A 10,079-nucleotide genomic window follows, 5' to 3' on the forward strand; every position below is an offset into this window, starting at 1 on the left:
ATGAGCTTGTTTTATCTTTCATCAAGAATGTTACTATAGCTCTCGCATTGATATAATTATAGAAAAGATATCTAATATTTACGATATCTTTCATCTGAATAAGTCCAGGAGATGCTTCATTCACAATCTTTATTAGATGTTTCTTTCTTTCCTTCTGTGTTAAATATCCTTTTGGTTTTGGAAAATTTATTATTGCCAACTTTTTGTCACTTAAAGTTAAATTCCACAGCTTATCATTTAACAATGAGTTAGAAGATTTAATGTTAATCATATCCCTTGTTATCTGTTCATGTGTAGACTCATCTTGAATTTGCAATATAGGATTAGGATTGACTGGCTGATCTTCCATATTTAATATTCCTTGTACACTCTCTTTTATAGGTGATTGGGCATTTTCCACTACGGTAAGAGCTTTGATTTTTGTCGTGCCTTTCTTTTTCTTTCTCTTTCATTTCCTTTTATTTTTCTTCTTTTTGGTTGATTCTTTCGGTATTTCCAAAAGCTTAAAGAGTTTTTCAAATTTCATATGACACCTATGATGACTCCTCGTAGCTTTCACATTTTTACTCTTTTTTACAGCTTGAGTTGGAAACTTGGAACTCTTCTCTTTTTTATCCACTAGGTGGGGATCTATCCTTTGGGTCGTCTGACATGCCTGCGTACTTGTTTTTATAGTCTTTAACTCTGTGTTGGTATGGAGTTCCCTTTTTACAGTAAATTCTGTTAACGTTGTTAGCAAAGAATTTGCTTCGGCAACAAATTTGGCAATTTGAGTAAGTGATTGCGACACCATTTGACACCAGTCATCCTTTATTGTTGTTATTTGTGGAATAAATTGTTCAGGTTCTTTTAAATCCTCCATGTATGCTGCAATGGGTGGCGGCCTGAGTTTAAACTCTTCGTAACAATCAGAGGATTCTAATGGTGGCATTGAGTCCTCTTCAGTTCCTATTGATGAGTTAAACTCTTTCATATACCAAGGCACATCCTGAGAGGCTCCCTGTCCTTCCACCTCCTCAATTTCTTGTGCTAAATTCACAAATCTGTTATTCTCCTCATTATTTGGAAGCCAAGTTGGTAAGTTATTTATATCCCAATCTGTAATAGTGTTTTTGTAGGTCAAATTTTTTTCGGACTCTGCCTTGTCTTTTGATTTGGATACAATCTCATTTGGTTGATAGTAATAAGTAATTTTTGCTTGTTTTCCTCCATTAACCAATTGCAAATCTTCTTTACCCGGTGTGATACCTAAGTCTTTACATTTTTGTCTGGTAAGAACCATATTGTTTGATATATCTTTATCCCAAACTATTGCATGGTCTATCAGCTTTTGTTTACTCCAGCTCTGGCACACATGAAAAATTAGGAATTTTAAATAGTTCTACTAATTTCCACTTTCATTTAACTGCTTATCGTAATTTCCAAAATAGTAAGCCTTCTTTATCTTGTTTGTTTTTCATACGAAACATCCAGTGTTCTGCCAAGTTTCTCTCGGCAGAAAATAGTCATGTAAATAAGATAAAAAGGTATAAAGTAGTACCAGTAAACAGTTATACTAACTCCTTTCCTTTGTAGATTATCTTTAAGCTACGGAGCAGCGTCTTTCACATCCTTGCTGCCTTGCGGCCATCTTGACTGATTTCCCTTGCTGACCACAGACAAACATCTGAAGTGTAGCCATTTCCTCTTCCATATCTATTTCTCATCGGAATTCTTCAGCATCCCTAATCTGCAGTCGCTGCTGACATGGAAGCTCCTTAGCATATAATTATTTCCTTATTTCTCTTTGGTGTCACTTGTTGGAAGATGTTTCAATGGGTGGCCTCCACTGCCACACCTTTACTTCCGTTTGATCCTTGCATGAGCAGATTTGTGCAAGGCTTGTAGCAGGGATAATCAGTGCTTTTTTTATGACAGTACTCACCAGCGTGGAGTACCGGCACCTCTTTTTCTGCTGCTTGAGGCAGCCATTATATTCTGACACCCTGCACATTTATCAAGATGTATCAGCACTTTTCTGCTCCTCCAAAAAAAGCACTAGTGGTGGTAGTAGTAGTAGTGGTAGTAATTATTATTATTATTATTATTATTATTATTATTATATGCTTAGTGCTCTGAGTGGAGGGGGACAGTCTTTGAATGCCAATCTTTCTGAAAATTAAGATAATTCCCCTCTCTTCTAACCTTCAACTTCAGCTTAATAGATCTGATCATGTTACTGAGAGCAGGAGAGGAATGAAATTGTTGTACACCGCCCTGGGAGCTGTTAGCTATAGGGCGGTTTAGAAATGCAACTAAATAAATAAATAATAAATAAATAAATCAGTCCTGAGCGTCTTCCTGTTTTTTCCAGCTTCTCCAAGAGTCTCCTGCAGCAGTCACCTCTGGCTCCCCTCCCCTGCAATTCTTCTAGATGTTTCCAGAGAATAGTTGCTGCACACACTAAAAGATCAATTTCGGAATGAACATTTGTACAGCACTTGTAAAAATGCCAGCTCTGCAGATCGAAGCGGCTGAGAGGCCAAATGCAGGGCACAGCAATCCTTCAGGTAAACTAGTCCCAAACTGTTGAGGACTTTATGTACTAATGGCAACACTTTGGATTTGGCCCGGTTAACATGTAGGGAAATGCCAGAGCTCCCATCCCACCTTCTCTCTTATGTATAAATTAAGTGGTAGCAACTACACTTCCCTTGACAAACATTCTGAGTACACAGTTCAAAACATTTCTAAATATAGGTACCCTGCCACAACTGAATCTAAGATTAGAAAAATGATAAACACATTTTTGCAGCATTTTGCAATTTATTTTTTTTAAATCCTCAAAAAAAGCTTTAGCATCTTAGCGCAAATTACTCCTAATATACACCTTTTTGTGTGCAGTTTTGATTAATATACACATCTTGGAAACCATTTCCCCTAATATAACACATTTGTGTGCATTTATTGCATTAATATATGCATTTTTATTCACACTTTCCCTAATATATGCATTTTTGTACACATTATTTGGTTGGGGAACTGCACTGCAACATTCATAGAAGTGAGAATTTTGAAGGATAATTCAGTTTCGGTTTGTGAATTGGTTTGCAAAGGGCAAATTAGGGAATTTCTCATTAAAATGCAAACAATCACATTTCTCTCTCATCCCTACCTGGGAGTAAGCCCTATCGAACTTGGCAAGGATTACATCTGAGTAGCCAGGCTCAAGATCAGGCAACAAACATTGTATTTTGCCTTACTGTCACCATTATTCCTAGATAGCAAAAGAAACCCATGAAAGAATAAGAAACTGAAGCCACCCTATATTACAGGTTGTCTCCATTAGTACCTGTGAATCCCAGGTGAGAGAATTGTGTAATACTGATATAAATTCACTTACAAAACCAACTCCACTCTTCTTGCTGTGTAAGTGGCAGGACTTGCAATGCCGGGAAAACCGCAAGTGAACTGGATCCTTATTCCCAGTAAATAATACGATAAGGTATTTTCTCACAGCTTTATGTGGCCCTTCCTAAAACCTGATTGGTTGGTCTCCCTCTAATCATGTGATAAAAAGTGTTTCGAAAGCCAAGTTACTTCAAACACTAGAAGAAGAAGAACTGGCTTTTAGAGAGGCTGTCAGTCTCTCTCTCTCTTTTTGTTTTGAAGAGGAATAATATGAGTTAAGCCTACTACAGTTTATGGACAGTGTGGAATTTTTCTTTTTTCTCTTTTTTTTAAAGTTAAACTCCATTTCTCTGCAGAATTGTTTGTTTTTCAAATCGCGCAATGATAAAAACTCACCTGACACTGCAAACCTATTCACACTTCAAATCCAGCTGAAGCCAATGAGACTCATTTCCAGATGAATATGCATAGGATGGGGGGCTACAGGAGACACTGATATAGTGGGCTGGTGTTGGGGAGGAGGAAGAGGCTAAAAATGCTGTAGAGCTATACTAGTGGTAGAGTACCACTGCCTCCTCGCCAAAAAAATATACATTCTCTGCACATCTATGGACAGTGGAAGAGCTTTCATGTAAGTGGGCCAGGTATGATTTTACAGACAAAATTGACTCCACACCTCTTATTTAGAAATTAAGCTATACCTCATGACTATGGATGGGGGAGAAGTTTGATCTAGTTCTAATTTAAAGCAGAATTTATCAGATCTGCATTTTCTAAAACGTGAGAACCAAAACACAGCCATCCTTCAAAATTCGCACTTATCCAAATTTTGCAATGCAGTTTTCTAGCTAAGCAATGTTTGCAAAAATGCATATACGAGGGGAAAGTGTGCATAAAATGAATATATTCATGAAAACAACATACAAAACAGCATTACATTAGGGGAAATTGCTTGCAAAAGTGTATATATTAAAACTGCATAAAAAGTGTGTTTAGTAGGAGATTTTTTTAAAAAAAATTGCTGCAGAAATGTGGAGAACTGAATTTGAGATTGGAAAAATGAGAAACAGAGAGGTAAAACTGACAGATCCTTCCATCCCTACTCATGGCATAAGTTTTTTAATTCATGGATTGATTACACCTACACAGCCATTGTGAAAAAATTAAACACACACAAAGCTGAAAATGTGAGAAACACTTGCTTCCAGTTGCATGCAGTTTCCCTCCCCCACAAATCAGTTTAACTTTTCATTATCCAGAACAGTTTTTTCTCTAAATTAAAAAAACAAAGTATTCCAACCAATAGACCCCAAAAATTGTGTCATTTGAGCCAGGGCACCTCAGAGCACATCAGAATATACTTGCAAAGCACGACTTAGTTAGGGTTGCCATATTGCCCGGATAGCCAGGTTTTACCCGGATTCTATGCATGCCACCCAGCGCCCGGCTAGCCCCTTACGTGGCCTGGATTCTCAGCTTTAATTTAAAAAAAATTAAGTTTCTAGGTGGTCCGGTTCTCGAGATATACATAAAAACGTCAGCCACCCCCCTCGACTGTTAAATCTTTCTTTAAACAGTACTGTACTATAGCACTTTGTAGCTTTAACCCCGCCCGTTCAGCATTGCAGCCAATCAGGGATTGTGTTTCAGTTTCATTGACCTCAGGCAGTGTCTAGAAAACAAAATGGTGGTTTCAACCCCCCCCCCCCGTTTATCTGAAAATCTCATAAATTGGGTAAGTATATACATTTCAGTTTTTTTTCCTCTTGTGTGCAGGAGTCAGACCTTGGGCAGTGTTTTGAAAACCTTCCCAATACTTGCTTTTTCTAAAAGCAATGCTAATCCCATATGCCCAAAGTAAATCCCATTTAATTCAATAGGACTTACTTTGAGTAGACGTGTTATGAATGTGCTGAAAATCAATGGGACTTTGGAGTGAATGTAAAAAAGAATTATGTTTGTGTTCTAACTCTTTCTGTCTCCAGTCCAATTTTAAAGTAAGTAGGCAGGGCTTACTTAGGTATTACAGTTTTTATTCTGTAGGAAACTAATACTGATTTTTTTAAAACTAATACTGATTTTTCTGCAATGACCAACTGGTTTGACAATAAACTATTATATGGGCTGTATGTATTTATACATCTGCTGTGTGTGCGTGTGCATGTATGGAGTCTTTCCAACACCCCTGTGAGGTAGGGTTGGAAACCAATGCAGCTCACAACAAGAAATAAAGCCATTTAAAATCCAATGACCATAAAACAAGTATAAACAGTTGCAAAACAGCGTAAAATGGCATGATTCAGAATTTTGGGTTGTGTGAATGAAGTTGCTTATCACTTGAGGTTGCATTTCTGTCCCTGTTTGAGTAAGCCCCACTGAATACGCTGGGACTTGCTTCTGAATAAATAAACTTAGGATTGCACTATAAATATCTTTACAGTTTGTGTAAATAATAAATATATTTGATAGTCATGCTTATATACATATTTCTTCATTTATCATATTTTTGGTTTTTGGTTAGGAATCCTGACTGGTTGTGAGATGCTTAGTTTTTTGCCTTACTCATAGGAATCTTCTTGTGGTTGGTATGGTATTACATTTAGGAAAGTGTTACTGCCTTCTGTGTTTTTTTTTCCTATTTAAGTTTCACTTATCTTTAACCTCACTCCGTTACAGCCATAGAAGCAACAGCAGCATATGCAAGATAATTAACTCCCATTAGTGATAAGAACAAGAATTTATAATTATTATTTCAATTAAAACAAGAGGCTTATCAATACTTTGAAGAGGACCAGATATTTATTTTCTTTCTGAGCCCAGGACTGGGTCTTTCATGATGCCCGGTGGGGGGGGGAGCAGGAGAGTAGTCAATAAGACAGACATCCTGGCATTGGTAATCTAATTAGCAAGGTATGTGTGGGGTTGTTGCACACTTCCAGGCCCAGTTTCATTTTGAGTATGGAGGTGGAACCTGTGTAGATGTGGTTGAGAAATTTTGAGTTAAGCAAAGCTCTGCTTTTATAAAACCTAAGAAACATACAGATACTTTGAATGTCTGAGTGCCTGCACCAGTGGAATACTGGAGGAACTTGTAAAACTTGCTGCAGCAGTATTTAGAACTGAGCATGTGGTGTGAAAGACTCCTTTTCCTAACATTTTGGCTTGTTTTTCTCCACTCACCACATCTCTGAAATATATTGTATATGTTATGGTTAACCATGCTGCTGCCCTGACTTACTTTATGTTTGTTGCTATTTTGTGTTTTTATTATGTTTTTATATTGATTGTGTATTTTTATTGTTTTTATTATATTTGTAAGCTGTGCTGAGCTCTGTTTTTAACAGCAAAAGGGCAGGATATAAATTCTCTTAATCAATCAATAAATACTCCATAGTGTTGGAAACTAGGCATTTAAGGCTGAAAATGTTGCTTTTAAAAAAAAGATTTCTCACATCTTTCCCCAGTTTTTGGTGGTAATTCCTAGGCACAAAAACAAAACAACTGGACAATCCAAATATTAATATGCAAATATTTGCATGATATGCAAATAATATGCAAATAATTTGCATAATATGCAAATTAACCTGACCGGATTTGTGGAACTGGAATATGGCAACCCTAGACTTAGTCCTGAAAATGTGAAGTAATAATCTCTGCTCATGGGCCGAGTACATCAAACCAGACTAATAATAATCAGCCTCTTTATGGCTGAGATTAGGGAGAATATCTTCCAGGTTTGGGGAGGGATGTGGAGTCATATTCAAACAGGCTTGGACCCCAATTTTTCATTAAAAAAATTACTGACAAAACTCACCAAAAAGCAAGCTAGAAATAAGAGCATCAGCATTTCCCTCAATTCCACCATATAGAAAATATTCTTAACTTAAATTGGGGGGGGGCTTGTTGGAAGCAGATCCACATATCCTTTCTGGAAATACCCTAGAAAATACTCTGAATCTGCAAGTGGCTCAGATCTACCTGCCCTGCTCCACCCTTGCTTTTAATGAGTTAGGGCACAATCCAACTCAGGGGAAGCCGGCGTAAAGTTTTGCTACATGCCATCCACTATTGTCCTCCCAATTCACATAAATAAATGCACAATGATGGAGTAAAAAAGTGGTATTTATTATAGGAAGGGACTCACTGGTGTTTGCTTGCTTGCTTGCTCTCTCACACACACAAACACAAGGTCACAAAAATACTAAACTAAGCTAAACAAAAAAGCTCCTCAAAGTAGGAAACACTCCCGGATGCATTTCTAGTTACCTATGAAGATATCTGGGCTTCAGGGAAACAGCTCTGAGCATGCTCAGAACCAGGCTATGGCTATCACATAGGATTGTTTTTGAAACAGGCTTGATGCCTCTCTGACTGCCCCCGAACGGCTATACTGGCTGTGTTGGATAAGCATCATAACAACAGGTGGAGTAGGAGCCTTCCTAGTAGGGCTGACAAGCAGGCAGAGAATAGGAAGCTGATTGGCCAGAGAACAGGAAACTGGCAAAAATGCCTTCACTAGCCTCTGCAAATTCAAGAAACAAAATGTGTGTAGAACAGGAAAGACTGAGTAGTGAGATTTGGGATGGGTGGGTTTTTTTTTTTAAATTGCTTGACATTCTCATTGGGAGGGCTGTGCCTCAGCAGCTCTAGTGAACCTGCTTCCACCAACAGGTAGGTTTTAGGGGGGAATTAGTAGACTCAGGGCCAGCTTCCGGTTTCTGGGGGCCGTTGGGCACAGGGTATCAGTGAGACCCTTATCCCATCCCTTTCCTCCTCAAGCCACATTCCTCCTCCCTCTTAACGTTAAAGATGAGGCAGGTGATGATTTGTTAATCCTCCTTCTCCTCCTTAAGTTTTGGAATGATAAATACCAAGGCAACGTACAACTTGTCATGAGCCCCATGGATAACTGTTGGCAGAGAGGCTCTGAAGGAGGACTGGGATCCAGGGGAGAGGCCCAGTGGTCTGCAAGGTGGGGTCGATGATGCAGGGAAATATCTCAGGAGTCTGTCGAGTGACACCCCTCCCCCGGTTCAGGCTGCCAGGTACATAGCGGAGTTGAAAGTTGACACCCCTCCTACGCCATCTTCAGCAGAGGATGCAATGGCTCCTGGACCATCTCCCGACCCGTCACCTGTCGTAGACTAGGAGGGTGCAGAGCAAGAGCCAGGGAATGCACTGTTGGAATGTATGAGGTTCAACTCCATCTTGTGGGTTGAAGCTGCATGGGGCTAAAGGCGTTGCTAGAGAGGAGACCTCTTGGTTGCTAGGCTATACCTGTCCTTTGATCTCCTGCTGTCTCTTCCTTCCTGCTAGACTGATATGCAAAGGATGTTGATCTCAGTTCCTTCCCTCCTTCCTGTCTTCATCTTTCTTGAGAGGGGAGCAGACATCTTTCCTTTGTCTCTCCCTCTTAACCAGCATGAGCTCTAGCACTGGGACCAGTGCAGACTGCTCCAACATAGCTAGTTAGCTAGATTTAGGACTCTTTCCTATCAAACATGTACTTCCAGAATAAAGTAGTTCTTTCTTATTTTAAAGCTTAAAGTCTCTGTCTGACTAATTTTCAGGGAAGGTAGAATCTTGGCAAAGATTCAAACACACACACATACGCTCCCTCAAAACTCTCTGTTCCGCTACACAACTCTGCAGGGTCCTACAGGACATTGGGTCCAACATCCTATGAACTGGCCGAGGTCTCTCCATCTCCATCGCCATGGATTCACCACCACTTCTGCAGGTGCAAACAGACTGAGCCAGCTCTCCAGCTTACTCATAGGAATGCCCGGTTGCTTGCCCAGTCTCAGTCCGAGAGACAGTTCCCGTGCAAGAAGTGTGCCTGCCCTGATCCTACATAAGGAGTCCCTGGGGGCGTGCCAAGTTGTCGTGACAGTGTCTTTGCTTGAGTAGCCATCCCTAGTAATGTCTTATAGAGATGCAGAGACCTGTGTGATCTGTAGTCTAATATATGTAGCCCTCATGTGTTAAATTTTGCATTAAAAACAGCAGAGAAAAACATGTCATTGCTCCCAAGTCTAATTCCAAAAGAGTTGGCCAGGACACAACTGTACAGTGCTTTTAATTTATTGTAATCTTATCAATATTATTCGAAAGCGTTTTGTATTGTATAATAAAAATAAATATTATTTCTCATTATCTTCTATGTATTGGGGGAAGTTGTTTGTTATGCTTTTGGACACCTCTCAAAATAGCACATCCAAATTTTGCAAGATGGTTTCTCAGATCAAGGAGCAAGTTTTCCTCTGTGTTTGGCTGCAATTGGATGCCATTTTGAATCCAGATGGCGGACTGAACCTTTCAATATGGCACTGATTTTAACCACTGGTTTCAAAACTGCACTGATTTTTTTTTTTTGGTTTCTTAGAATTCCTGAGCAACACCGGGCATGAGGTTGTTAGTTATTCATAAGGCAAGCCACCACTCCAAGTGGCAGCCTAGCTGCTCTGATTCACACTGCATGGATAAGAAGTGACTTGAAGCCAAAACACAGCTGGGTGTTGTTATGAAAAAGAAAAGAAAAACCACTGCCACCCAAAAGTCACACACACGCACACATAAAATAGCCAGTCAATGGAAACATCCTCAAGATCTTTTACTAGACAAACAGTACCATTATCTGTGGTATAATGGGGGGGGGGAAATCACACACCAAATGAAACTCTCACAAG

The 10,079-nt window shown here is 39.3% G+C and overlaps 1 protein-coding gene and 1 long non-coding RNA gene across 5 annotated transcripts in view; one reads left to right on the plus strand and one right to left on the minus strand.

Annotated features, from left to right (window-relative positions):
- Positions 1-3,487, minus strand: part of LOC133369890 (cytochrome P450 1A5-like) — a 34,141-nt gene extending 30,654 nt beyond the window's left edge. For 3 of the 4 annotated variants that reach the window (XR_009759012.1, XR_009759013.1, XM_061595633.1), the window contains exon 1: positions 3,383-3,466. The gene's annotated coding sequence lies outside the window, so the exon portion shown is untranslated. Of the gene's footprint in view, positions 1-3,382 lie in introns of all 4 variants that reach the window. The other variant, XM_061595634.1, reaches the window with a different exon arrangement.
- LOC133369891 (uncharacterized) lies at positions 853-9,546 on the plus strand. The gene is made up of 3 exons (XR_009759014.1): positions 853-1,077; positions 2,354-2,549; positions 9,043-9,546. It is a non-coding gene; the product is annotated as an uncharacterized LOC133369891 (long non-coding RNA).
- Positions 9,547-10,079: the final 533 nt, after the last annotated feature.

Source organism: Rhineura floridana, chromosome 14, assembly GCF_030035675.1.
Source record: "Rhineura floridana isolate rRhiFlo1 chromosome 14, rRhiFlo1.hap2, whole genome shotgun sequence".
Classification (NCBI taxonomy): domain Eukaryota; kingdom Metazoa; phylum Chordata; class Lepidosauria; order Squamata; family Rhineuridae; genus Rhineura; species Rhineura floridana.